At 48.3% G+C, this 26,715-nt stretch overlaps 1 protein-coding gene across 2 annotated transcripts in view; it reads right to left on the bottom strand.

Moving 5' to 3' along the window:
- The window catches only part of EDAR (ectodysplasin A receptor), a 94,543-nt gene extending 72,463 nt beyond the window's left edge, over positions 1-22,080 (bottom strand). For both annotated transcript variants that reach the window (XM_038550835.1, XM_038550836.1), the window contains exon 1: positions 21,829-22,080. The gene's annotated coding sequence lies outside the window, so the exon portion shown is untranslated. The remainder of the gene's footprint in view (positions 1-21,828) is intronic.
- Between the last annotated feature and the right edge of the window lie 4,635 nt (positions 22,081-26,715).

Raw genomic sequence — 26,715 nt, 5'->3', positions numbered from 1 at the left:
GAGCCCAGAAGTGGACCCTCAACTTTATGGTCAACTAATATTCGACAAAGCAGGAAAGACTATCCACTGGAAAAAAGACATTGTCTTCAATAAATAGTGCTGGGAAAACTGGGCATCCACATGCAGAAGAATGAAACTGGACCATTCTCTTACACCATACACAAAGATACACTCAAGATGGTTGAATGATCTAAATGTGAGACAAGATTCCATCAAAATCCTAGAGAACACAGGCAACACCCTTTTTGAACTTGGCCACAGTAACTTGCAAGACACATCCATGAAGCTAAGAGAAACAGAAGCAAAAATGAACTATTGGGACTTCATCAAGATAAGAAGCTTTTGCACAGCAAAAGAAACCGTCAACAAAACTAAAAGACAACCTACAGAATGGGAGAAGATATTTGCAAATGACATATCAGATAAAGGGCTAGTTTCCAAGATCTATAAGGAACTTATTAAACTCAACAGCAAAGAAACAAACAATCCAATCATGAAATGGGCAAAAGACATGAACAGAAATCTCACAGAGGAAGACACAGACATGGCCAACACGCACATGAGAAAATGCTCTGCATCACTTGCCATCAGGGAAATACAAATCAAAACCGCAATGAGATACCACCTCACACCAGTGAGAATGGGAAAAATTAACAAGGCAGGAAACCACATGTGTTGGAGAGGATGCGGAGAAAAGGGAACCCTCTTACACTGTTGGTGGGAATGTGAACTGGTGCAGCCACTCTGGAAAACTGTGTGGAGGTTCCTCAAAGAGTTAAGAATAGACCTGCCCTACGACCCAGCAATTGCACTGCTGGGGATTTACCCCAAAGATACAGATGCAGTGAAACGCTGGGACACCTGCACCCTAATGTTTCTAGCAGCAATGGCCACGATAGCCAAACTGTGGAAGGAGCCTTGGTGTCCAACGAAAGATGAATGGATAAAGAAGATGTGGTCTTATGTATACAATGGAATATTACTCAGCCATTAGAAACGACAAATACCCACCATTTGCTTTGACGTGGATGGAACTGGAGGGTATTATGCTGAGTGAAATGAGTCAATAGGAGAAGGACAAACATTATATGGCCTAATTCATTTGAGGAATATAAAAATTAGTGAAAGGGAATAAAAGGAAAGGAGAGAAAATGAGTGAAAATATCAGTGAGGGTGACAAAACATGAGAGACACCTATCTCTGGGAAACAAACAAGGGGTAGTAGAAAGGTAGGTGGGTGGGGGTTTGGGGTGACTAGGTGATGGGCACTGAGGGGGGCACTTGGTGGGATGAGCACTGGGTGTTATGCTAAATGTTGGCAAATTGAACTCCGATAAAAAAAAAAGTTAGAAACCTTCTAAAACAAAAACAAAAACAAAAAACAAAACAGAATCCCATATCCCCGAAGCCCCCAGCCTGGGCAACCCTGGACAATCCCATGCAACCCCATCACTGTGCCAGGGGCTGCACACAGGCCAGCTCATTTGATTTTCACAGAGCAGCCTGAGAAAGGTGCTGTTACTGATCTCGCTTTACAGACGAGGTAACTGGGGCTCAGAGAGGCTAAGTAACGTATCTAAGGTCATAATAACCAGCAAGCGACAGATGGGGAATGTTAATCCATTCCAGGTAACCCTTAGCACGGCCACTGCTCCATCTCCTGAGTGCAGGTGGGCTGGTGAGCACGTCACTCCACTCTGGCATGTGGGTGCATACCACCTCCAAGTGGGCCACCAGGTTAGCATTTTCTACGGATCAGAAGCCAGAACCTGTTGTGTCCTCCAAGTGTGGTCTTGCAGACCTGCTACAGCAGTATCACCCAGGAACTTGTGAGAAGTGTGGACTCTCTGCCCTCCTGGACCTATAATAAATTGAAATCTGCATTTCAATTAGATGTCAGGTGATTCAGATACACTGGAATACCTGAGGAGGAAACGGATTCGCACACAGGTCTCCAAGCTTATTTTGGTTGCACATCCCTAATGGTGACTGAGTAAGCATCATCTACATGTGACATGCTGCTGTACCTATTATACTAAGATACTATCCACTTTTTAAATATAGATACAGAAAATAAAAGCATGAGGGTAAGGTGGAAAAAGCAATATTTATTTGCTAATGGTGCAACACTCCTTATGGTTGTTTAACTTAGAAAACAGGGCTGTAGCTTTCCATGTTAGTAACGAGCAGGTTTCTCTGAGCTGCAAGGGAACGAAGAGCATATAAAGTCCCTGTGGCTCCTTGGGAGCTGCAGCAGAGGACAGTGAGGACCATTGTGTCATCAGTCCTCTGGGTCCTGCCCTCCCTGCTCCTGCTGCAGGCTGGGGGAGGAGCTTTGGGAGGGCGGTACCTTGAGCTTCCCGTCCACAGTCCCCTGGTAATAGCCAAGGGGCTTTCTCTTGTTCCTCACTGTAGAGGGAAAGAGAGCTGGCATCTCCTTCCACTGCTGTACAGAGAGGGCTTATTTCCTTCACCCCCAGGTCACCCTGGGCTAAAGCCGGACCCTGATCGAAGAACCAACAGTTGCAAATAACACAACCTGGAAGGGCGGAGCGGCCCACTGTCACCTGGGGCTGCCCAGGATGACTTGACTCCTCAGGGGAGGGTACTGGGTGGGGCTTTGCTCCCCACTGTTTATACCGTAGAAGAGTCACAGTTTTAGCTCCTCGACAATGAGATTCCCCATGAACACACAGCTGCCTCTTATGGCTCCTTGTCTCAGGCATCCGGCACCTGTAGGTGATAAATGAGCCCGCAGGACATTTATGGCTCCCGGGCCAAAGACCAACGCCCGAGACTGACTCTGTTTGCTGGGTGTACTTCCTCCTTCACTTCCGCTCTTCTCTCTGCCCTGGTCCCTCCCATCCGCTACCCCATCTTCTAAAAAAGATACCTAGTGAGATTTTGCCTTTCCAAGACCTCCTTTGCAATTACCCATTTTCCCCTTGGTCTTGTTTTTGCTGCTATTGATTTGTACGACTCATGGATGTGACAGCTGAAGACAGATTGGCTCACACCTCCACCGAGAAGAGTCTGCAAACTCATGATCTGTGCATTTGTCAAATGTTTGCAGGGCCAGGAACTGTGTTAGGCCCCCGACAGGAGGCAGGTCACCCCCTGCGATCCGGTGCGGAGGTCCATAGACGATTATTCAGTTCAGTGAGGACTATGAGGTGGGGTGATTCTGTTTCAATTTGGCCCTTTATCCCATTTCTCAGACTAATTTTTGACTAAGTGCAGGAATTTTACCTTGAGTCATTTCAAGAAATTTATTAAGTACCTAATAAATGCACAGTACCATTTCAGTGCTGAAAGAAATACAAAAGAAGTGAAAAATGAGTAAGCCACAGTCCCTCAGGCCTCACCATGGAAAGACAGTCAGAAACATGTAAAAAACTGAAATAACAATGCCTTGTAGAGTGTGATTAAGAGCAAAAGAACAGCCGAGAGCAAGCTGTGAGGGATCCAAAGAGGGTGAAAGAAACAGCAGCCAGGGAAGCTTCAAGGCGAAGTCAGCGTTTGATGCGGGTCACAGAGATGCTAGAGCCGGTTAAACACAAAAGGAGCAAAGCAGGGGAGTTGCTCACAGAGGCTCGCGTCAAAGCTGAGGCTGGGCTTGGGGGGCAAGGCACAGGACCCTGTGCTTCCCCGTGGGGTGGGCGGCACCTGGCCGCATCACGGTGACCTGGGCCGTCAGCCCCCAGGAGCAGGAGCTTGCCCTGCAGCACCTCGTGGCTCCAGCCTAGCGCTGGCACGGAGGGTGTCACAGGAGCCCGTCGGAGCTGCAGACTCAGCCCCCACCTCCCCGAGTCCCAGTCTCATTTCACAGGACCCCAGTGGTGCCCATTAGGCTGACAAGTACCACCATGAACCTCCGGTTATAAAATAAATAAGTCGCGGAGGTGAAAACTCCAGCACAGTGAATGTAGTCAATAATATCATAATAATGTTGTAAGGTGACAGATGGTAGCCACGAGTACGCTGGCTTACCATGGGGGGCACTGCATAATGCACAGCAATGTCGGATCACTATGTTGCACACCTGAAACTAATATAACACTGTACGTCAACTATACTGCAATAAAAAAACCCCAAAAAACTGAAAAGTACTTGATTGGGATGTGAGGAGTCAGGCTATGTGACAGGGGAAAGGAAATATTTCAGGACCATTAATCTGTTAATGGAAGAGAACCTGGAAGCCAGAGTATAACTAGGAGTCTGTTTCAGTACCTGAGGAGGGGCCCGGTGTTGTTCCAGACTTCTCAAAGTGTGGGAGAGGGCAAGGCACCATGTGGATGCGCCTGGACTGGCCTCTGGGAGCTGGGAGGCTGAGTGAGTGTGGTCAGCCCACACACAACAGAGTCCGGGAGTCACTGGACACATGCTAAGGGAAGACACATGCTAAGGGAAGACACATCAAGGAAGAGGAGGGCTTCTGCTAAGAACTGAGGTTAACAGAAAACCCATGAGAGAGAAAGAAGAAAAACTAGAACAATGGTTACTTGCAGCTTTCATTAAGAGAAATTTTACTAAAATTTCTGTAAGCCTAGAATTTCACACCATTAACATAAATTCAGGAAACACATTTTAATTTGTTATTGGTGCCAACAAAAGCAAGCTCACTAAACAATAAAAGCATCTTGGGAATAGACTACAAGGCTGAACAAATACAAATAATAGATTTGCTAATTCTTTTCTTTCCCTGTGGAAAGAACTACCGTTCAACTAAACAAACTAACTCGTGAAAGGCTTCCATGGATCACAGAAGGACCTGGACTTTCTGCTCGCCACCTGTGTAGCTGCTGGAGAAATGGGAATGAGGTCGTGCTGGTGATGGTCCAGGCAGGGGTCAGTGGGTCACCTGGGATACTCTTCACCATCTCATACTCAATTTCTGGTACATCCCATTTGGGCCACATATTGGGCACTTAGGTCTTGGGGTGCTGTTTACATTTTCACGCTGTGTCTTCCTCTCTAACTAGATTCTTTGCTCTTTGGGGATGGGGATTATCCTTGTACCTCCGCACCTTTCTCCCAGCAACTAGAAACTTGCTATTCATAGGGTAGTCCTTGGAATGCACTGTATTACCTGGGAGTTTGTTAGAAATGTGGAATCTGAGGCCTCACTGCAGACCCACAGTATCAGAATGTGCATCCTAACCAGATCCCCAGGTGATTCACAGGTCCATCAGAGTCCAAGGTTATAACTCTAGAGCAACAGTCCTCTGCTCTGCCTGCACAGTGGCATCACTGAGGGAGATTTTAAGACTGTGGAGCTCCTGGGTTCCTCCCTGGACCACTTAAAGCTGAATTTCTTGGGTGGGTTCCAGGCACCTGCATTTTTTAGAAGCTCCCCACGTATTTCAGCGTAAAGACAGGAATCAAGAAGAGAGCTAGACCCAGAGTAAGGATGGAGTAAATGTTCAGTCAATGAATACACAGAATGAATGAACATAGGGCATGAGGGCCGAGGGCAGGCCCTGAGCCATCTGGTCAACTCTCTGATTTTATGGAAGAAACTGAAGCCTATGGATTCGAAGTAATTTGCCCAAGGCCATGTAGTAGTCAGGGGCAAGCTAGTGTTAGAGACCAGCTGTGCTGGCTTCAAATGCATCCACAACCTGACACTGCCTAACTCCCCTCTTTGTAAGTACGGACTCATCTTGGTGGCTCACTGCTAACCATCAGAAACAGCAGAAGTTACCGGGCACTCCTGTGAGGCTTGGTCATCAGAGGTACAGCAGCCTCCTGCCTGCTCGCATTGGGTGGCGCAGCTACCACATCATGGGGACACTCAAGCAGCCCATGGAGAGGCTCACATGGCCAGGAAGTGGGCCCTGCTGCTGGTGGCCACGCAGGAGAGCCTCCCCACCTGTGGATCCCCCGCCTCCATCACGTCTTCAAGTGGTGTGGCCCCGAGACTCTGGTCCTCTCCCTGAGCCTGGCCTCCAAAGCTATGTGAGGTGGCAAAGGTCTTTGTCTGAAGCTGCTTGTTCTGCTTCACTGCGTGTCCTCTGCTGCATCTGCCACGCCCCGGTGTGCTGAATGAACATCCACATGGCTGTCCCACAGGTTCGGTTCCAACAGAACTTACATAGACGGGCTGACCCCGGTTCTCTAGAAGCTTCAGGTTTAAAGCAGACAATGACAATGAAATCTAAACACAGAGGCAGGCAGGGCCCGACACGGTGCAGTCACCCAGCCTGAGCCCGCACAGTCATGCTGAGGTCCCCACTCCTTTCTGGAGGCCCCTCAGGCATCCACCCTGCCCCTCTGGCTGGCTTCAGTGACCACATTGAGCCACTGCCAGGCTGCAGGAGTGCGGGGGGCAGGGCTGGGGCGGCTTTGGAGAGCAGAGGCACAACGTTGGTTCAGGCAGGTGTGCCCTGAATGCTCAGGGTGGGCAGAACCAGCATCTGAACAGGGTGCGTGGATTTTCCCCACTCCGCCCGACTTGTGGCCTCGGCTGTGATTTCACAGCAGTGGGAACTGGTCTGGCTAATTTGAAAAGCAAACAAACAACACCCAGCTGATCTATTAATGACCAGACAATGGCCGGTGGCCCAGAAACTAAACACTGAGACTCAGAGAGGGTGTGAGAAAAGGTGGTGGCCACAAGGCTGCTTGCTGCTGCTGTGCAGGTGCCTCTTCCTCCACCTATACCCCTCCACCTCCCTTGGCGAGCGAGATCTTCCCCTGTGCTGTCGTGAACTTCCTAAGCTGGGCATGCCCAGAACACTGTGATTGAGCATTTCCCAGGAGGGTGCTTCACCAGGTATTCATAATGCCACCTCCCTGCCCTGAGTGAAAATAGGCCACTGGACGTTGGGATGGTTCCTCCCAGCGGGGGCCAGAGGAGGGTGCAGACAGCATCGGGCAGCCCGGTCCCCACTGCAGCTCAGACAGGGATGCCCAGAAGCTACTAGAGCCCGAGGATGCCCTGGGCCCAAACCCTGGCAGTGAGCACAGCCCCTGACTCTGCCCTGTGCTAGAACAGTTACAGCCTGAAAGCAGTGGCTTCTAGACCCATGTGCCTTTCTCCCTCTACTTGCCAAGGTACTGACGGTCTCTGGGGGGAAATGAGGAATGCATTTTCCAGGAAGCCAGCTGGGGAGTCCCGGGCTACCCTCATAACATGGCTTGTTCACCATGGATTGTAAACATTGCAAACTGCTTGGCTTGCAGCCACAGGCTTGACTTTCCATCTCCTGGTAAGAAAAACATATCAGAATTCGCAAAGGCCCTTTAACCCTGAGCTCTTTTGGAAACCCTGCTGGCCTCCACTTTTATGAAAATAGCTTAATGACTTTTCCTGGGGTTTAAGATCAGGCCCCAGGATATTTTCAGCACAAAGTTCTTACCCATCATCAACTAAATATGGAGCTGTAGGCCTCAGCTTTGTTCACAAAAGGCTCAACATTCCACCTCTAGGAGACCTAAGACCTTCCTGTCCATTCATTTTTCAAATACGAATAATAAAAATGAAAGATGCCAGGGGCACCTGGGTGGCTCAGTTGGTTAAGCATCTACCATCAGCTCAGGTCGTGATCCCGGGGTCTTGGGAGTCCGTCTGCATTGGGCTCCCTGCTCAGCGGGGAGCTTGCGTCTCCCTCTCCCTCTGTTTCTTCCCCTGCTGGTGCTCTCTCTCTATCTCTCTCAAATAAATAAAATCTTTAAAAAACAAACAAGCATAAAATGAAAAGTGTCACATATTCATGGTGGATTATGGGTTAGATACAGAAGTACCCTCTTATTAAGGTACCATTCTTAAACCACAAAGAGTAGACATAACCCAAGTGGCAAAGGTGGAATTCTACCTTTCAGCACTTGCGCTGTGCCACTAGGCAGGCACAGAAAATGTGCGGCTTGTAGGATTCTGCTGGAGATTCAAAAGCCCTGAAAGCAGTCACCCCGTCATCCCCAGACAATTCAGGCAGCCATCGTGCAGCCCCCCGCACGAGGACCACCTTTCCGGTTGGCTTGGAGAACCAGAACTCAGCACTGAATTTGCTTTTCTGAGTCCCCCACTAAGTGCAAGGACACTGTCTACAGGGATTAAGCAGAGTTTGGGGGCAGGAGACAGGGAAGCACCCTGAGCCAGCACTCCAGGAGCTGTAACGTTCCCAAAGCCTGAGGGGCAAAGTAGGGAGACTGGGTTTGAACCCAGGGATGGGCCTTACACTAGCCTAACACGTTATCACCACTGATGAGCCCACACTAGTATGTGATAGGCGGCTCACATCCGTACTTTATTCAGACGTCTCTAGTTTTGCCCTCATGTCCTTCTTCTGTTCCAGGATGACACCCCAGACACCACATCACAGCATGTTTACTCTCCATGGCTCCCCCAGGCTGTGATGGTTTCTCAGACTCTCACTGCTTTTGATGACTTGGACACTTTGAGGAGGGCCAGTCAGGTGTTGTATAGGAAGTCCCTTAATTGAGGGGTTTGTTAGATGTTTTCCTCAAGGTCAGACTGGGGTTATGGGTTTTAGGGAGGAAGATCACAGAGGTAAAGCATCCTCTTCATCACATCCGGTCGGGTGTATGGACTGTTAACATCATGTATCACTGTTGATACTGACCTGGAGCACCTGCCAGGCCTTTCCACTCAAAATAAATTTTTCTGCCTCCACACTGTCCTTTTTGGACTCTTAGTGATGAGAGTCCACTCCTAAGGGGGGGCAGAGTTATGTCCCAGCTCTTTGAGAGGGGAGTGTCCACATAATGTATTTCAAATTCTTCTGAATGACAGATTTGTCTCTTAATCTCTATTAATTCAATCATTTATTTCTATGGATATTTATTTTAAATTTTGGATTATAATCCAACACGATTTTCCTGCTTAAATTATTCCAGCTTGCCCTTCTCTACTTTCTTGGCACTAGAGGATGCTCCAGGCTTATTTTTATTTTATTTTTCTGCCCCAACCCTGTGATGAACCCTCTCTCCCAGGAATTCTGATACCATTTGAGAATGGCATTAGAAATGTGGATCTGGGATGCCTGGGTGGCTCAGTGGTTGAGCATCTGCTTCAGGCTCAGGTCATGATCCTGGGGTCCTGGGATCGAATCCCACATTGGGCTCCCTGCATGGAGCTTGCTTCCCCCTCTGCCTGTGTCTCTGTCTCTCTGTGTCCCTCATGAATAAATAAATAAAATCTTAAAAAAAAAAAAGCAATGTAGATCCGGGTGTGGGGCAAGGTGAGGAGATACCTGAGGATGCCTGTTGCCTCTCAGTGCAGGAAAGAACCAGCTCGCCACTATGCAGGTGACTATGCTATGACAGCAAGTCTGAGATGGTGCCCTGAGGATGCTGGTAGCCCGCCAGCGGCCAGCCCCTGCGTGTTTCCAGAAAGGATACCTGAAATGTCCTGGGCTGCTCGCCAAGAGCTCTGCCTTCACGGCTCATCAGTGTTACCTCAGAGGTCCATGGCCTCCTGTCATTGGCTCTCCGAGGATCTTGCCCTTTTTGAGTATTCTTTAAGTAAAAAAATGATTCCAGGTTATCATGAAGGACTTGGCACATCTGAAAGTCCCAGTACTGCTTCCTCAACCTCAAGACACACATTTACCCATTTACCTTCTCATTGAGAGTCTTCGTTATTTCCATTGCTGAAAAAGTCTGTAAGACTCTAATGAATACAAGACTTTCAAAACTGACAGCGGCAACGGGCTCCAGCATCTGTGAAAGCCCAGTAGCTTTCTGGGCCTTAGCACAACTCCCGCTGAGAGGGAAAAACCATTTGTGTTTCCTTTTCTTGCTCAATCTCTCATTCATACATACTAATCACTTTCTAAGCCCTCACTAAATGCAAGACATGATACTGCATGATGGATTAGGGTCCTATAGCATATGTGTATTCTTATCTATAGACAGGATTCGTGGCATCTATGGATATAGATGAGACCCTTCAAGGAGCCTATTTCTTTTTTTTTTAATAATAAATTTATTTTTTATTGGTGTTCAATTTGCCAACATACGGAATAACACCCAGTGCTCATCCCGTCAAGTGCCCCCCTCAGTGCCCGTCACCCATTCTCCCCCACCTCCCGCCCTCCTCCCCTTCCACCACCCCTAGTTCGTTTCCCAGAGTTAGGAGTCTTTATGTTCTGTCTCCCTTTCTGATATTTCCCACACATTTCTTCTCCCTTCCCTTCTCTTCCCTTTCACTGTTATTTATATTCCCCAAATGAATGAGAACATACAATGTTTGTCCTTCTCCGATTGACTTACTTCACTCAGCATAATACCCTCCAGTTCCATCCACGTTGAAGCAAATGGTGGGTATTTGTCATTTCTAATGGCTGAGGAATATTCCATTGTATACATAAACCACATCTTCTTTATCCACTCATCTTTCGATGGACACCGAGGCAAGGAGCCTATTTCTAATAGAAGACCTCCAACCAACCTACCCCGACAGAATTGGGCTGCAGGCATTTCTTCTTCTGATAAAGGGTGTCCACACAGGGAAGTGCCAGGGCAGGAAGACAACCCGCTCTGGGCAAGCATGAGTCCTGCCTCTGGGTAAGGCCTGCTGGGGCGCTGCCTTCATTTAGAAACCTCTTTTAGAAACCCATCTTTGGCCTTTGAAGTACAAAAGGGTCCAGGCAGGGTACAGAGTAGTGTTTTAAGGGGTAAATACACCCTCTAGGCCTAGAACACCCCATTGTATCTCTTTGGCTCCCAATAACCACCATCTTACTAGGTGGCCAGGCCTCTCGTTAAGTCTAATTAAATACAAGAAGCTCATTAAAAAAAGTTCATCAAAAATATTGAAATTGGCAGGTTCTGGGTGTCTTTACAAAACTCCATGTTTAAAATAATTTTGAAGACTCAGAATTTCACAATGTATTTCTAAAAAGTAGGCCTCCAGGGGATCTTCATGTTTATAGAACACACAGATCTCTCCTCCTAATAGTTGTGAGGCTGACAGCACTAAGAGAAACAAACATGTTTTGTGTTGTTTCTTTGTGTTTAATAGTGATTTTTATAAATCATAAATTTTAACCATTAAAATATTAAAACTAAACTTGTTAGCATCTGAGATGCAGTGAGGCATGGTCAGAGGAAACGGGTTTTGAAGCAAAAGGAACACCAGCCAGTGCCCGACACCGAAGGTTTCAGTATGTTCACAGTCTATCAGTAAAGCCAGAGAAAAGACTCAGAAAAATTCATTCTGAAAGCAGAAGGGCATCAACGAATTTGTTAGCACAGCTGTGAATTTGGTTAAATTAAACCCAACATGAGAATAATCCACACAGAGAACAGAAGGAAGCAGCTAATGTAAACTCAGATGAATATAATTGGAAAGTTTTCCAAAAGGAAACTATTAACCCTCAAGAGTTTCCAGTGGGCGGGGCGAGGGTGCACACAAGGAGCAGATGGTCCATTTCCAGGGAGGGCTTAGGTGTCTACCTAGGAAGCAGAGAAGTGCCAGCTTCAAAGGTGTTTGGTGTTGTAGAAAAGGAGATTCACCTAAACCACAGATACTAAACCACCCAGTGAGGCTGAGGTCCTCCCTCCTGTCCTCTCTCTACCTTTCTTCATCACGCTTCCCAAGTCTCTAACTCATACTTAAGGAACAGACCTTTCTTGCTGTGAGTTAAGGGAGAATCTGTATCTTAGACTCCAGATGTGCAGGAAGTAAAGGTATCATCCAGTTGGGGAAACTGAGAGCCAGCTTTGCTACCTCCATCTGGTGAGCCTCAGTCCCTCCAACAAGCTCCTTTGCTGGCACCCACACCAGGCTGCTTCTGCCCCTCACTCTTCCACACCTCAGCCTGGTCCAGGTCTCGTTCTGAGTTATTCTGATTGTTGAATCACACACACACACACACACACACACACACACACACACACACATACACCATGTGGTACTCCAGCTGAGGAGGGTGCCAGGGGCTGGGGAGCAGTGATTGTAAATCCTGATGCAGGGACTGCACAGTTCGGTGGCACTATTTATCCCAAACAGGGTGACTGAGGAATGGGAGAAGGAAAGGATGGGGAAGGAGGCCCAGGCAATGGGCCTGGCAAAGCTGCTGAGACCTGGACACCGCACCCACCCAGGGTTAGATGAATTATGGCAAGAACTGAAGATCCAGCGGCGGCCTCTGGCCGATTGGAGGCAACAGCCACCAACCCATGAAAGGACAGTTCGGCGGGTTTGGGGAGGCAAAGCTGTGGTCCCCTTAGTGCTGCTCTCAGTGGATGACTGGCCCCGTGAACGAAGTTTCCTTCACCTTGACCATCTGTGTTTCCTGATGGGTCCCTAAGTCGGCTGTGAGGGCAGCATTCGGGGAGGCAGAGTGGCCCATGTGCCCTTGGGGTGGGGCTGGTGGGAGGGGGCTGCAGCCCCCCAACTGTGACAGAGCGTGGTACCTTGCCCCCCATGACTGCTGTGTGTGTGTGCGTGTGTGACAGCGCACACACCTGTGCGGAGCAGCGCAGCTGCTGTGAGATTGCACGGGGTGGGGAGGGAGGAAGGGGTATGGGCAGGGGGCACTTGCTGCTTTGGAGCTCCTCGCCTGAAATTCAGCTGAGGCTACGCCTCCTACTTGTTCTTTAACCTCCGCTCATTCCATCCTCTCCTCTCCATCCTCTCCTCTACGTGCTCCACTGATTTCACATTGAGCTCCAGGGGAGAGTCCCAGGAAGTCTCCTGAGAGTCACATCCCAACAGCGCAGCAGGGCAGGGCAGGGTGAACACTGCCTTGTGAAGCTGTCAAGAGCAAGGGAGGAAATCCCCATCCCCAGGTACACAGGCACACCTGCCTCTGGTCTCAGCAGCGATCCACGTTTCTAAATGAGATTCTAAACTTGATTGCCCACCACGTTCTAGGCTCACTTACGTATGATGATCCCTAAGTTACACTGTGTGTCTAGTGAGTCATCTCATGATCAGCGCCAAAAACAGGAGTTTGGAGGTGGGAGCCGCTCTTTTATTCTGAGCCGGGCCAGGGAGGGTTTCTGTGATCAGGTGACTTGTTAGCAGAGACCTGGATCCTGGGGAAGAATATTCTGGGCAGAAGGAATTGTGGCTTGTGTGAGGAGCAGCAGGAAAGCCAGTGTGGTCCAAGTGCAGTCCAGGTGTTACGGGCAGGGAGCAAGCAGACAGCATGCTTGCCTAGCCTCTGTGTAGCTGCCCCTTATTGCAGGGCTCCAGGGGTATTCTGGATCCTAGCCAAATCGATAGGTTGTCCCAGGGAAAGATGGACACCTCAGATGGACTTGACCTTCACCAAACCACTGTGAATGACTCATAAGCCAAGGTCTAGCTGATGTATTAAATTCAGCCCACGAGTGTGTGCAGAGCACTGATGTCCTGTTCTCAGAGCTTGGCCTGCCTCACCTCACTTAAATCTGTGCAATGATCCCACAAGCTGAGTACTGTTGTCCTTTGTCAGGTAACCGACAGATGTTACCCAGCAATGACTGTCCACAGTTCCGTCACTAGCACATGGAGAAGCCGGACTGGGGCCCATGTCTGACGGATGCTGGAGGCTGCACTCCAGCCCACACTTCCACACAGCCCCTGTGTTCAGCTCCTGTGGTGTGTCCACTGCAGTCTGACCCCAACAGGACACATCCAGCCCAATATCAGAGAAGAAAGGCCTCGGAAGTTGAAGTGGATCTGGCTTGTGTTGGCTCTCATGCAGTTCTGACACTGACATTGTGAGGACAGTGGCTGCGTGGTTGGCTCTTGGCCTTGGCGGATGGAAAGAGAGACTCTATTTTCTGCTCTGACTCCCAGCATCCTGCTGCCCCAAATAATATATCTACAGGCTCCAGGACCAGCCAACAGGGGTATGAGGAGTGCCTGGGTGGCTCAGTTCATTGAGCAGCTGGCTCTTGATTTTGGTTCAGCTCATGATCTCAGGGTCATGAGATCGAGCCCCACATCAGGCTGGGTGTAGAGTCTGTTTGGGATTCTCTTTTTGTCTTTCTCCACCACTCTCTCTCTCTTAAAAAAAAAAAAAGGATCTGGGAGACTCAGAGATGAGTCTAGATATCTGCCTAGGTAAGAAGTTATACCCTACCCCTGAAAGGGTTATGATAAAAAGTTAAATTTCAATCTAATTTGCAACAGCCCCCCAGACCTGATCTCTGAAGGAGTCCATGGAAAAGACACCAAGTTGAGGTCTGTGAACCTCGGCTGAAATGCTGCCATTTGTCAGTAGCAAGCTCTTGGGGAAGTCACTTCACCTCTCTGAGCTTTGACTCACACATTTGTGACACCGTGATAATTTCTGCTTCACAGAATCGTTACACAGATTGAATGAAATGCAAATGTGAAGGTCATAAGTGTTCCATACAGGTTCTTTTATATAAACATTTACTGAGTATCTACTATGTGAGGCACAGATGTGCCACGTGCTAGGGATTAGAAGGGGTGCTCCCATGGAGATGTGCTCCTGGCCTCAGAGAGCACCACTCAGTGCAACACCGGAGACACACTGAACACATGATTACAGTGCAATATTGTTTATTTCTATGTCTTATATGAATCTTTCTGTTTGTGTGTGAATATGTGGCTTTCTTTTGAGCCCTATGAGCCCTAAGAACAGGGGCCGGGTCTTCCATTTCTTTTAGATCGTCTTTCAAAACCTCGAGCAAAATTTGTAGGCTGTTATTCTATGGCAAATGCAGTGGCCTCTCTAATTTAACAAGGAAAACCTCCAGGGAGGCCCTTGAAAAGTGTTGCTCAGGCCACAGGGGTAAACAAGAAGGATGCCCTCCCAAACCCCACATCCTCCTGCCTAGAACCCAGTGGGATGAGCGGGAAGATGCTCAGCCCCATGGAGACCTGCACCTCCAGAGGCCCCTGCTTTCGTTTAATTGATGCAGAAGGCAAACAGCTGGCTCCTCAGAGATCCAGGGACATTGCATTTGTCAGTGTCTCAATTCTGTTTATTCTGTAAACATGAGGGAGCTCCACATTCTACTATTCTTAGTTTTGCAATCCTTGCAAAATAAATATTTGCCTTCAAAAGCAACGACTGTGATAATCATCAGGGTAATATTCTCAAGCGCTGCTTCCCTCACACACGCCAATTGCAGAAGTCAAGTTGGAGAGCTGTGTGTGGTCTGTTTGGATAATGAATTTCATGTGGAAGCCTTACGTTGGAAACCAACTGGCAGCGATGGTGGTGGAAGTCCAGTCTCTGGGTTTTTAGACTTGATTCAAAACCAAGTGTCTCAAGTCACTGGCATGTCCCTGTCTTGGTTTCTTCTGTCCATACAATGAGGAGAGAAATTGCTTAAATGAGTGCTAGAGGGGGACCAAGGCATTTGCTCACATCACAGTGGCTGTAGGAAGAGTTGGCCCCTGCCAGAGGCCACCAGGATAGATCACACATCTGTTGCGCGTTACGTATCTTAAGGATGGGTCTCTGTCTCCCAATCTCTGAGAATGAGCTAAGCTCTTCTAATTTAAATGATACTTACTGAAGATTTTATCACCCAGGAAGGACTCCATCAAGCAGAAAACCACTCTGCAAACCTACTGATGCACACTTGCCTTGTGCCATTTACAAGTGCCGCCCTGCCCAGCTGCCCAGCCCCTGCTTTGTAGGGATGCTGGATTTCTGGGGAGGGTGGAGTGTCCAGCAGCCATATCCCCAAAGTGTCCATTCTGATGTATTTTCTTCATTATGGACAGGAAGGTTTAGGAACAGCCATTTCTAGCCATTATTAAGGACTAAATCTTAAAGAAAATGAAACTTGAAAGCCCTCGGAAATGCTTTGAAGAAAGTTCAGTGCATCTCAGTATTCTCAAGGATCATGGTTTTTCTAGGACAGAGGTAACATTTGTTTTACAAGAACAAAAAGCCTCAATCAAAATATTAAACCATAAAACCATATTTGCCAGGTAAACAAAGTCAGCCAAAGCAAAAGATGTGTGCATCCCATCTGACCGTCCTCTGTGGTCTAGGGCTCGCTGTACATCAGGAGCCCAGCCAGATGCCAAGCCCAGAGCGCACCCCACCTCTGGCCTCCTGACCCATCCCTGCGCTCTCAGTGCCCTGGGCTTCCCTGCCACAGGATCGCTCCCTCTAGGCTGGCCTCCCATCCTGATGCTTCTCCATAGTTCTGTCACTTGGAAGGAAATCAAACCTGCCAGGTGCTGCTGAGCTACGCTGACCAGGCTGAGCGGCCAGGGTTCTCCCTAGCTCCGGGGGCTGTGCACAATGCACAGATAGCTGTGGCATGCCAAACCTGCTGTGATATCCATCTCTCCATTGGATCCCTAACAGCACGCCTGGAAGAGAGGCTTCATGACTCGGGGTCAGGGCGCGGGGCTGCATGAGCAGAGCCCAGCTCCATGCTCCCCAATGCCAGGAAGTGCCTGTCCCTCTCTCCAGATGACAAACAGGGTGAGCGGAACTGGCTTGGGCTGTCTGCATGCAGGAGGATCACGTCGGGTGCACAGGGCCGGAGGCAACGTGGGACTCCATAAGATGTTCTGGGCTTTCTTTTCGAGTTGGAGACATTAAAAACTGTAAGCATGTGTTTCTAGTTGGAATCTTTAAAACTTTTCTCAGAAAAGACCCCTTTGTCATTTGTTAATTGCAGAGGGAACAGATTATGGGTTGAAAGGGATCATTCCACCATCCTTCCAGCTTCTCCTGCTGTCTGCCCTCCTGTCTGCCCTGCTGCCCACCCTACTGTCTGTCCTGCTGCCTGCCTTGCTGTCTGCCCTGCTGTCTACACATTAGCTAGACCAGCCCTCTCAGGAAGAGAACACCTGGAGACCTGACTCATGGCAGGTGGGGGTGGGTTTCACAACATAACAAATGGCCTGTGGTGGGCACTGAGGGTCCTCGAGTGGTATGGGGCATGAATACTCATGATTGACTTCAGCCCAAGTTAGTACATGGTTTCCTTTGCCTTCCCACCGCCTGCACTGAAAGCCCAGACTTCTCAGCACAGCCTCTAGCCTGGCATGCTCTGGCTCCTGGCTCTCTCCTCCCATCTCCTGCTCTTCCCATATTTCCCTCTGTTGTAGCCACAGCACCTTCCTGCTGGTGCTGGCATGTCTTGAGTTCATCCGCATCCTGGGGCCTCCCCCTCCCTTGAGTCCCCTCCCTTACTTCACTCAGGGTTTCACTCAGATAACATGCTCTCAAGGGGCCCCCTCCCCCAGTGTTTTCTGTCTGCTTCCTCTGCTTATTTGTTTCTTCATGGCATTGGATTCACCCAGAACTACATCTGTATCACTGTGTGATGGCTTCCTTTTCCACACTAGGATGTAAGCTCCACGAAACAGGGACATCTCATGTCCTCACCCACGAATGGTACCACTCCATCACTATGTCCCCTCAAAGTATCCACCATGGAGCAGGTGCTCAGAAAAGATTTGCTGAATGAATGTATATTAAAACCAACATAAAATCCTACCTTCATCTCTCTTCTGTGCCTGACATTTAAGAAATATGGAACTGGGAATATGGCAAGACAGCAAGATTGAAACTTCAAGAGAAAAGATTTGGTAATGATCGGACAGCTGTCAAATCTGTGACCCTCCCCGCCCAGCCCACCATTTTTCATCTGTAGTCTAGATCTACTTGTCTTTCTTCATCTCCTAAGAAAGCACCTTTTGTCAGGATTAGAGTGCTGTTGGCAGAATTATCTCCCTATTATTTTCAAAGAGACTAATATCTTATTTCAGTATTTGGGCTCACCTTTTAGTTGCTTGTATACAACCACTGAATGGTATCTTTTAACAATATCAGTCTTAAGGGATCTAGAAATACCACAGCTGAGCTTGCCTCCCATGCACCTCAGGCCTTGCAACTACTCGTAATGACATGAGTGTGGCTATTCCTCCTCTGTTTGCTGATTCTATTGGGACTCACAAGCCAAGGCACCTTCCAGCCACGTGCTGAGCACAGTCAGATTTACTGTCCTGGGAAGTGACTGGGGATGATATAAGCTTGGTGGGTGGCACAGCTGTGGCTATCAACACAAATGCATTTCCCTACGCAAGGCTCATTACCACCCATCTGCTTTCCACAGTGATCTGATTTGTCAGAAGTGGCCTTTAACTATACAGGAAACTGAATGCAGAGCTCTGGGCATTACTGGAGGAGGCCTGGGCACAGGAGGCCAGTTTCCGGCATCACCAGTTTGTGTCTGTTCCCCCGTGTAGCCAGTGTGTTTGACATCTGTGGGCACCCACCCTTGAAGAAATAACACGTATCTCTGCACTCAGAGAGGGTAGTTTTGCAAACTGGAATTTGTTTGCTTGTTCACTTAGGCAGTCCCTTGCTCCCCAGTTTGTGATCAGGACAACTGGTCACCTTTCTTAGGAGGATCTCATTCATTCATTCATTGGACATACAGCTGATCTAAGAACAACGTGGGGGTTAGGAGGGCCAACCCCTGAGCACTCAAAACTCCACAAAGAACTTTCGACTTCCCTAAAACTTAACTACTAATAGCCTACCGTTGACCAGAAGCTTTCCCAATAACACAAGCAGTTGATTAACAAATATTTTGTATATTATTTGTATTATATACTGCGTTCTTACAATAAAGTAAGCTAGAGAAAAGAAAATGTTATTAAGAAAGTCCTAAGGAAGAAAAAACACATCTATAGTACTGTACTGTATTTATAAAGAAATCTGCATATAAGTGGAACCGCATAGTACAAACCTGTGTTGCTCAAGGGTCAACTGCACTTTCACTGAGTTCCCACTATGTGCTATGGAAGGCACCTTGGACTGCAGGATCCCTTGTTTACCAGCAAATGAACGGCCCACCCTGATGCTGAGATCCTTTGATTGCACAGGTTACCCACCCTGGGCACTGCTCTGTGATGACCTCAAGACAGATAACGGTGAAAAAGTAGAGTCTAGTTTCTTTCTTTCTTTCTTTTTTTTTTTTTTTTTTTTTTTTTTTTTTTTTATGATAGTCACACAGAGAGAGAGAGGCAGAGACATAGGCAGAGGGAGAAGCAGGATCCATGCACCGGGAACCCGACATGGGATTCGATCCCGGGTCTCCAGGATCGCGCCCTGGGCCAAAGGCAGGCGCTAAACCGCTGCGCCACCCAGGGATCCCAGTCTAGTTTCATTTGTACTAGCAGAGGCCAAGAAATCGTTGGGATGCCTGAACCCCAAAAGCCATTTGGAAATTTCTCTTGGTTCCTGAGATCACCTACATTCGACTCTGCACCAGAAACGAACAGCAACTTTGTATTTCCCACCACTATATTTCCCATACTATAAGCTTTCATGGGGACGGCTCACAGGAATGGAGGGGAGATTGCTTCCTCCTGAGCCCTGCCTCTGATGAGGACGGCGGCCAGCAAACAGTGGGGTATGAGGGTTGGGCTCCTCAAAAGGCAGAAGTTTGCTCTCACTACCCTCAGTTCTAGCGGGCGGCTGTCCCAGAACCACTGCCACACATCCTAACAGAGGCAAGAGTGTCCGCCGCAGAGGCAGGGGACAGAGGTTCTGGTGGCGGCCCTCCTAATCACAAGTTACGCAGCATGATGCCCTGAGCTACTGTTGGCATGGTGGTCATTACTGGCCATATGGGGTTGGGCAGGCCATTTAGCTTTTCTAAGGTTCCATTTCCTTGTTTGGAAAGTAGGGAAGAAATGCATGAAAATACTTGCAAAGTGGTCTAGAAATGTAAGGCAAAGGTTAAACGATGGCACATCAGTTTATCTTCTCTTCTTCACTCTATGGGAAAATAATAATTGGAGATTGAATCAAAGTCCTGCCCCAAGATAGGAATTCAGGATGGACTGTATCACCCCCTGTGATGGGCACCACTCTGAGACAGGGCTGGGGCCTCAGTTTCCTAATTGACCTAATGTGCTAAGTGAGTGTAATATAAATTAATTAATGATCCTGCTGGGGGGTGGAATCAGCTAGGCAGAGCCTCAAACAGCATCAAAGAGGTGAGCAGGCAGGTGTCCTCCGGGATAATTGAGCAAACCAGGGTCTGGAGGAAAGCTGCTGGAAGGCATGCAGGCAGGACACTGGGCAGGCTGGGAAGGGAAGGCGATGGGAGAAGCTGAGCACCAGGATGGCCTGCCAAATGCCATCCTATTCATAGCTCCTGTGTTTGACTTTCAAATTTACTTGAGTCTTTGCCACTGGGTTCCTGGGCAATTCCTTGAGAATGAACTTCATCTTTTAGAAACCACTAAACTCACTCACCCAGATAGAGAAGGGTGACTAGGTGACCTGGCTTCCACCTGTGCTCGTTTGGGACCTAAGGAACTTGGATGAGAAGATACTCCTCAGCTAAAAGAGTCAATTTGGTTTGTACTGTGTGAAATAGGGGGTAAGACCAGGTCTGTCTTCACATCCCTGAGCAAACACTGGGCTGCTGCCTATGGCAGGTGCTCTGCTGGGTATGGGGACATGCTGATGCTTAAGAAAGGGTGAGCCCCTGACACTTCTGAGCTTTGCAAATATGTATCTTCAACAAAATGGAAATCCTGTTTACTTTTAGAAATCAGGTAATGGCCAGAGAGTAAGAATCAAACATTTCAAGGAAATTTTATTTATTTTTTCCTCCCAAAGCCATGTGCTTCCAGGATTGCCCTTCTGCTGTATGCTCACAAATTAATATTCCCAGGTACAGCCTGGCTCACTGAAGGATGAGGAGGAGGCACAGCAGAGGCCCCTGCTGACCCAGCCCAGAGCAGGGCCCCAATCCTCTCTCTGCTGGGCAATCGCCAAGACAAATGCCACCCAACTCCGATGAGGATCTCTCTTTTTGATGGACTTTGTCAAAAAGTAACTTTAAATGGCCATACCTTTGAAATCTCAGAGCATCAAGTCAGGCAAGAAATAGTCTCTAGGTTAGTTATTTGAATTGATTCCTTTCTCCTTAGTCCCTTATGGCTTTTTACCTTGTTAATATTTTGAATTAGTTGCCATTTCATTCTTAGAGAGTGTCTCAGACATGCAACCTCAGAGCTACAGAGCAGTGGCTAGTTGGACAGCAGAAAAGGTGGGGTCGGGTTCTGCTCTGTCCTCACTCCAGCCTCGTGGTGTCCTGTGTCTCCCACCAAGTCCCAAATGCCCCTACTGACGGGCTTCTGTTCTGCTCCCCTGTCAGTGAGCTCTGGAACCTTAGTGTCTTGACTGCCCCCTTGGGCCCACATCGGCGGCTGCCCTCCTGCTCATCTGCCCCCTTTCACTCTGCCCTAAGCCCACAAGCCCGCAACACAAGAGCAGTTGTAGGTACAGGATGCTGCAGAATCTGAGCTGGCTCCTGTGCGGGAGCCCAAACCAGTCCGCGATGCGTCAGAGCACTGAGCAGCCTTTTGGCTGGAAAGAAATGCCTCAATCATCAGCAGTACGTACTTCCCCCACTGTGCACCCCAAAACGGATCTCTGAGGCATTGGGTCTTCAGGCATGATTCAAAAGTGTACCTGGAAGGTGTCTCGGGTGCTGCAGGTAACTCAGGGGGACGCAGGTATACAGCTAGGTCCCAGCTACTGCTTGCGTTCCCCAGGAGCCGAGCTTGGGGCAAACCTCAGAAATACTTATCATGGTCTCGGAGACACCCGAGGTCTCGGGAGCCAAAATCTGAAAGCCAGCTACACACCTAGGATTTAGCTCACTCACCGAACGTGCAACCAGGAGCAAAATGGGGTTTCTACTGTTTTCCTGAAAACAAAGAAACGATCTCAGACCTGGTAGTGCAGACGCACAGTAATTGGTAAAGCTTGTTCAAACGCAACCCAAAAATGACGCGCATTTCAAAAATGCACTCAGGCCGTTTCTCAGTCATGACACCTCCGTCTCCAACAACTCAAGAGTTCAGAAAACCCAAAGAGAAGGACCAAGGCTTACCTGGAACCTGGACCTGTTGGCGGGTCAGTTTCTAATCCAGGCAGAAGATGGTCTGTGCAGACAGGCGGGCACGGTCCCTTGCGGGGCCACCAGCTTTCACAGGTGGCCTCCGGCAGCGCTTGGAGAAGCAGGTGGCCCGCGTCCCTTGAGGCCGGCCCGGCTGCCCAGGGCAGGGCTCCTCGGCGCTGCCCGCCCCTCTTTCCTCCTGTTCCAAAAGGCAGTTCGGGAACTGCTCCTGGACTGCTGCGTCCCGTCTGCGAGTGTGCGGCGTCCCGCAGGGCGGCCTTCCCTCCGGCAGACTCACCTGCACCATCTAGAGGCCTTTCCCAGCACTGAGAGGCCGGCACTCGCCCCGAGGGTCACCCCTCCGCAGCACCCCTGACACGCGCACCTGGCTCCTGACGTCCTACCCTGAAACACACCACTTGGAAATTGTAGAATCAGCGATTTCTATTTAAAGAGCGGGAACCTTGCTTCTACCGGGCCCACCCAGCCTCTGGGGAGTGGAGGGCCAAACAGACTAAATCAGCATTAGATTCCACGGACCAAGACTTGGTCACCCAAGGACCCCCTACTGCGCTGGCCTCAGGCCTGGGAGCTGCTGCATCATTCTGGGCCATATTCCTATGTCAGTGCACATCCTGTCCTTCTCCCTCCTCCCTGCACAGCGACAGCAGGCTCTGACCCCAGATCTCTCCCCTCTCCCCTGACACTAAAATGGCCATATGCCCCACAAACCTCCACATACCAGCCTGCACCCCATCACACCCCACGTACCTGCCAGGACCCCAATACACCCCAGGTACCTGCCAGGACCCCATCACATCCCACATACCTGCATGGACTCCATCACACCCCACGTACCCACCTGGACCCGGTCGTACCCCACGTACCCACCTGGACCCCGTCACATTCCAGAGAGCTCTATATCTCTCGTGTAACTCCACATTTCTCTCTTATAAATAAGTATAAAGAGGACTCCAGCCGCCTCTATTTTGACCTCAGTCTCCACTTCCTAATTTATTAAGTTCTTTCCAGTTTCTCTCTTAACTCAGGCAGAAGACCCGTGGGTGAAGCACCCCTGATAGGAACTGAAACTACCCCTCAGGCACTAAGGACTGCCCTGAGCCAGCCAGACCCTAACGACTGACCCTGCAGCAGGTGGGCGGTGACCTTTACTTCCCATCTGCATATACCCACCATCCTTTGTCCCACATTTTCCAGACATACACCTGGACGTATTTTTAGCACTTTGGAGATGGTCTTTAAGACATTAGTGAGCGGTCTTCCTGTGTTGGCCTTTTTTGTTTCACCACCACTCCTGTCTCTGTCTTTGGATTTTGTCAGTGGTAAGTGACTGAGCCTGCTCTTTTTGGGAGCCCCTGCACCCCTGTGCCCTAGTTACCAGTAGATAATCAGGAACACGTCTGAAACACAAACATTTTGAAAGGACATTGCCTTTTAGCATTTGTCCATTTTTTCTCACATGTTAAATGATTAGGAAAAAACCGACCTTTACTATCATTATTAAATATTTTATTTATTTATTCATGAGAGACACAGAGAGAGGCAGAAACATAGGCAGATGGAGACGCAGGCTCCATGCAGGGAACCCGATGTGGGACTTGATCCCAGAACCCCAGGATCATGACCTGAGCCAAGGGCAGATGCTCAATCACTGAGCCCCACAGGCATCCCTATTATTTTTTTAATTTAAATTCAATTAGCCAACATATAGTAGTACATCATTAGTCTCAGATATAGTTTTCAATAATTTATCAGTCGCATATAACACCCAGCACTCATCACATCACATGCCCTCCTTAATGCCCATCACCCAGTTACCCCATCCCCCTGCCCATCTCCCCTCCAGCTACCCTCAGTTTGTTTCCCAGAGTTAAACAAATTCTCTGATTTTTCCTCATTCAGTTTTCCCTTCCTCCCTTATAATCTCTTTCACTATTTCTTATATTCCCCGTATGAATGAAATGCTATAATTGTCTGTCTCTGATGGAGTTATCTCACTCAGCATCATACCCTCCAGTTCTGTCCACATCAAAACCCAGCTTTTACAAGAATATAATAACTTCTCCTGCCCTTCTGTCCCCTGAGCCCACTGACACACAGAGGAATAGAGCAGCAGGTTGAAGTTGGATTTCTACGTTCTCCCTTTCCATCTTGTCCTCTCTGTCCTGGATACATGCAAGTTAATTCACACATGAGAAAGTAAAGAGCTTAAGAGAGACACAGAGACAAAATGTTTGGGACTGGGGTAGGGAGGTTGGGCAGAGCCGTATTTACCCAATTTACTTGACCAATGTCAATGGTTAGTCCAGGTAACATAGGTTCCCAAATGAGAACTTTAACCCAAATGTTCAGATTCAGTTATTTATATGCCCACACTGATGGCTTGTGGTAAATTGAAATCACTAAAAATTATTGAGTTAGGAACCTGGAAAATGAAAAGGAAATAAGTATCCTGTGTATAATTTTGACTTTTTAGCTTGGTCATTTTGATAAGTGTGTTTGAGGATAGAGATGATCTTACATGCAACTTTGTTTCTAATGGAAATTATTATTTTTTTATGTTTATTTTTTAAAAATTTTTATTGGAGTTCAATTTACCAACATTTAGCATAACACCCAGTGCTCATGCTGCCAAGTGCCCCCCATCAGTGCCCATCACCCAGGCACCCCAACCCCCCGCCCACCTCCCCTTCCACTACCCCTTGTTCGTTTCCCAGAGTTAGGTGTCTCTCATGTTTTGTCACCCTCACAGATATTTTCACTCATTTTCTCTCCTTCCCCTTTATTCCCTTTCACTAATTTTTATATTCCCCAAATGAATGAGACTCTAATGGAAATTAAATGGAGACTTTAAATTTACTAGAGAAGGACACTGATATTGCCAAAAGTTAGAAAGAAAGGTGGAAAAATCAGAACAGGTGCTGAATATGGATGACGTAGCAGACCCCCTCCAAGTGTTTTTCCTTCTTTTGAAAAATCCAAAACTTTATGCTATCAAGAAAGGATGTAGATGCTTACACATGAAATGGTCACAGTCATCATACTTATTCAGCTGATTAAGAATGAAACAAGAGACATTATTGATTATCTTCATCATTTAAGGCCTCAGGGCTTTGAAAATACGTGATTTTCTGTTTTGCACATTTTCTAAAAGACTGAGGTAGAAATGGCAAAAGGTTATCAATAGTATTTCTTTAAATAAGAACATGAATCAAGATTGCAGACCATGGTTGGGTGAGTGGGGTCTCTTGGGGCGTGTAATTTAGAACACGTGCTTGATCACCCCAGTAGAACCTTGCTGGGCCTGTTGTGCTCTGTCACCGAGCGAGCACAGATGCAGCCGGGGACCCAGTGGACCCTCTGCTGGTGCAGGCAGGTGCCAGCTCTCAGCACCTCGGAGCCGCGGCTTTATGAGTGCTCGCAGAGATTCAGGAGGACTCCCATGCCTGTAGCAAACAGTCACGCACTGGTGGGAATGATCTAATAGACCAGATAATTAACCAGCGAAGCCAATTTGAGTCATATTCTGGTCATCACTGGGTGATGATGGTTGGGTGAGCTGGAAAGAAGACTCCTGATATCCACACGTTCTGTCAGGATAGCATTCTTCTACATGTAGCAATGTGTTCAGGCATCATTTATTCATTCAGCAAGTGCATGATGCACCCCTAAGGAGCCAGGCTCTACTTGAGATGCCTAGATGCCACGATGAAAGAGACAGTCAAACTCTGACCTCAAGACAGTGTTGTTTCTGAAAGTGATAAGTAGGTGAGGGGGTGCAGGATGCTTGGGCTGTGTGGGTGGAGGCCACTACTGTCTGCTAATGACAGTCTCCTGCTGTCTAATTACTGTCTGGTAAAGCATTTCATCAGACCAGAAGGCTATTTCCAGCTGTTCACCCCAACCCTGAACTGCCTTTACCTGTAACAAGTGGCCACGGCAAGTAAACTTCTGGTTACCTATAAAGTCTGCCTCGGAGTTACTTCTGGGAAATTATTGTTCTCAAATCACAGGAAGCTAGTATTTCATGACATTTAATATGCCCATAGTAGGTGCTCAGTAAACAAAGTTGTTCCGAATAAAATGACCACAGCTCTGTCTATGGTGTGGAATCTGTAGCTTCAAATCTGTCTTAGAACTAGAGCAGACTTAGAATTCTTTTCCCAGAGAACCCAGTCCCTGCCCTTGTGATACTGAGGATGCCAGAGTCCTCAGGTCCATCCTGGCCCAGTGCCTCCCCTTTCTCTACAAAAGGCAAGACCCCACTCCTGCTAGGGGTCAACACACCAGTTCTGCCCTCCTGAGAGCATGAGCTAGCTAGTTTTTAAAGCACCATCTCAGGCTCCTTGCTGCCTATGCCTATTACAGCTCCATCAGCAGAAGAAACAGGGATAAAATACTTGTGATTTAAACTCCTACGATGTCTTCCCGAGAGTGCAAACCCTGTGGAGGGCCTTCGTTTGCCAACAGATGTTCAAAATATCCAAATGGAGTGAAGTGGTATAAAGGAGGCAAGCCAGCAGTTGAGTTGGAGAGTGAGCCCGTGTGAGGGTAGTGCTGTGGCTAACAAGGGGGTGAGGGCTGCTCATTCTGCCAGGGAGGAGGAAGTTTTGCAGAGTCTTGCAGAGGAAAGGTGTTTTGGGTAAAAAGAACAGATTGTGCACAGGCCCTGGCTGTAAAAGCCGAGCATAACCGAAGAAACGGACAGAAGCCATGTGACCAAAAGCAGGAGGCTGCTAAGGATGCTGAGCTGGACTCGGGGATGGTGGTACGGACCACAGCCCAGTAAAGGTGTTTGGATTTTATTTCAAGTGATAAGACATCATGATTTGAAGACATTGCAATGTTATTTCAGGAGAG

This window comes from Canis lupus, chromosome 10, assembly GCF_011100685.1.
Source record: "Canis lupus familiaris isolate Mischka breed German Shepherd chromosome 10, alternate assembly UU_Cfam_GSD_1.0, whole genome shotgun sequence".
NCBI lineage: Eukaryota > Metazoa > Chordata > Mammalia > Carnivora > Canidae > Canis > Canis lupus.
This window is presented reverse-complemented; position numbering and strand designations above follow the sequence as displayed.